Here is a 3,608-nt window from a genome sequence, read left to right on the forward strand (position 1 = left end):
GTCGCATTGTCGTTTGGCATATTTCATCTTTGAATCATTTTGAGAGATTAGTGTTATAATCAGCTGGTAATACTGATGTTTTCTCTAAGTTTTTGCTGGCAAGCCAGTTTTTTGATAGGATTTTACTATGAAAACTATTTAAAAATCCGAAAATCTCCAAATTGCAATTCCTGGCTCCCAGCTTTTTTCTTTAATTACAAGGAGCAAGCCAGCAGCCTAAAACAGAATGGCGGTTAGTTGATGAAAGTAACAAATCAAAAGCGGGCTTACGAAAACCATAATGTTATTGCCCTTTAATGCTACGGCCATCTTAAATGAATAAAAAGAGCTCACTGACACACAAAGGACCAATCTGGTGCAACTAGAATAGTGTATCAATCGCCTCTCCCATATTGCAGAAATGAGCTTAACAGTTAGGGAATCTTTGGGTGACTTCTATATACGGCGCAAGCTCTATACGGCGTTACAATGCATCTGTTGAAATATAGCCCGGCTTATAAATCCTAAAATATGGCCGAACCTTGCACATTTTAGTAGAGACTTAAGATAATATATTTCTTAAAGAATAATACCAGAAGATAAATTCTGGATATGGAACACTCGAATCAGTCAACCATGAAAGCCTGGGCAAACTGTTTTATGACGTCATCTTTAGGACTATTAAATTCGTAAGAATAATTTGATCATGTTCAGCAACGTTTAAAATTTTATCTCCCTTTTTGAAATTTCTAATAATCTGGTGACAAAACAATTCGGCTATGTAGAGCTTCTCAAAGTTACATTATCTTTAGAAATATCAAAGAAAGGTTATTTTTGGAAAAATTTGCATGAACAGGGATAAATTATCTAAAACGACGTATCACATTTCTTAAACTTTACATCCTGTTTTCAAACAAAGACAAAGTTTTTATAAAATAGTGTTATAAAAAGAGGAAACATGTGTTCATAATTAGATTATATCGCTTTAGAATTCTTCCGACTATAAATGCCTTTTCGGGTCATTTTAAACTTGTCCACACATACGGGAGAGATGCCTCATATTTTGCTCATTCTAAATGTTGTATATTTCTTTCTTGTGGATACTAACTAAACCTCGCATTATGTAATAATCAATTCATAGGTAGATTTTAATTTGAATTAAATACTTTTCTATACTTTTGCAGCGATATATTACTTGATATAACATGATGAAGAACAATGTAGAGTGGTTAATTTCATGACTTTTTCGCAACATAGCTAGGCTAAGGGATGGCATATAAAATACTAAGAAAAGCAGACCTTTCTAATTAGTAAAAAGCAAGAAACGTATATATAAAACTGAAAGAAGAAACATTCCCTTAAAGAATATTTGTAGGGATAGGTCAGAGAGATTTTATTAGTACCGCGATGTTGCATACAGCTGTAAACTGTATGACAACATGCACTTACCAAATCTTCCAGCGTCATACTTAGACTTTTCCAAATACGTGACAAATTACTACATGCACATATTTTTACTTATTTAGAAAAGTATATTGTTTGTAAAATGTCAAAATTACAGCTAATTAAAATATGCAATATCAAATACTTTTACTCACATCAATGCCTCAACCCATTTAGAAGCGGCTCAATAAAAAACTTAATATATCTATTTGGTGTGTGTGGGGTGGGGGGGGGGGGGGGGGGGGGGGGGGGGAGAGAGGGGGGATACTCATCCGAAACAATTTCCTTACTAAATTTCATTTTAGTGGTGTTTTTACCTGTTACAGATACATTATTTTATTATATAAGTTTAAAAAAAATGTATGATTGCTTAATGTTTTTTCTTAAAGTGTGGCAACTTTGATCTAACATATTTATATCAAACTGCATTTCACCAGATAGATGATATACTGTGCTAGTCTGTTGTATGACTGAAGATATTTATAAATGTACTTTTACATATGTTTCTAAGTCAACAAAGTACATATTACAATTTGGACATGCTACCTCATTAGTATATGTTAAAATTGCTTCTGCAATATAAACGATAAACCTATGTACCATTACTATGACTTTACGTAAAGGTGGAACAATTGCGGTATGGTAAATGTGTATGTTACCGGATGTGACCAATGGGAAAACTGCATTGTGACACCACATTAATACATTTGCTGTAGGGTTCCCGAGAAGTATAACTCCCAAAATATGTAAAATTTGACTGAATATTTCAAGTAGTAGTTACAAGATACACATCACCATCGTGGTTTACAAATTTATATTTTGGTTTGAAATACATGATTTTTATTTAAAGCGCGTGTGAAGACTGCCGCCTTCTGTAAGCTAAACACGTCCATATGTTTCATACCCAGATGTGAACCACTAAATCACAGTCTATTTCTTAATGAAAGGGAATGTAAGATGAACATAAGCATTTTACAACTTAGTACTCTAAAACGATTGCATTTGATGAAATGAAATGAAATAAACAGTTCTACGGAAGTTAATTGGCTTTCCAAAACGGGGCTACAAATATCAGAACGTTTGGATGTACGATTGCTTACAGACGTCGCGTCGTCATTCTTTTGTGATTACACTAGACATTAGTCATAAGACACTTCCATGATGATGCATGCTAGTATAAATATATGACGTAAGTTGAAAAGTTTATCTATAAAAACTTAAAAAACAGTTAAAGTAATGCAAAACTGAATCAGTGTAAACAATGTTAAAGAAAGACAAATAAAAAATGTGCTTATATGATATAAATCGCAAATTAGCAGTTTCCATTTTGGTATGTACTACATTGGTGCGTTCGAAATACGCGCCACTTAACATTTAAGACACGAATATATTTAGCTGTTTTATTTTACACTATGGCCATAGACCTTTAGGATGATAGGTCAATAATAACTCTGTAAGACTTTTTCATGCTTTGTGTGATTAAATTATGTTCTGATGTCAATTTTCTTTCAATCTAAAATATTCATTTGTCAGATATAAATACAGTTTGATTAACGTAAGAAATAAATCGCGACTTACTACTGTTCATTTGAGTATATCTTTAATTACGTTAGTTTGCAAAAATATACAGAATGATATACACAACATGCCGTTACAAAGAGTACTGAATTGTGATAAATCAGGTGAAAACCCGCTTGGCGGCATTCTTTAAATTTATTCTTACATGGTCATTGAAATTTCATGATAAAATTTTGCTGGGCGTCATTTATCCAAGTAGTAATAAACCGGACGTCATGCCACCATTTGACGTCATAATGGACTTCATAATGCTGTCTTACCCGTTCGCGCGTCAACCGTTGTTTATCGCAGATTTTAACACAACCGAATTCATTTTCCTAGCTGATTAATATGTATTTTTATATATCAATACATTTTCCTCACGTCACAATTATTACGTCAGTCGCACAGGAAAAGAAATCAACACAAAATAGACAATAGACAAATACTAGCATTTGGTGGATGTCGTCAAGGATGTACTTTAAAGTCCTTCGTAACGTGTTAGAATCGAAATAATATATCAGATTTAGTGATTTGCTCTTCATTGTTTGTCATCTGATGCGTATAATAATATCACTCGAGCTACGCCCACGTGATATTAATTCTTATTTCTTAAATATACAGAGATT

The sequence above is a fragment of the Mercenaria mercenaria genome, chromosome 16 (genome assembly GCF_021730395.1).
Source record: "Mercenaria mercenaria strain notata chromosome 16, MADL_Memer_1, whole genome shotgun sequence".
Lineage (NCBI taxonomy): Eukaryota > Metazoa > Mollusca > Bivalvia > Venerida > Veneridae > Mercenaria > Mercenaria mercenaria.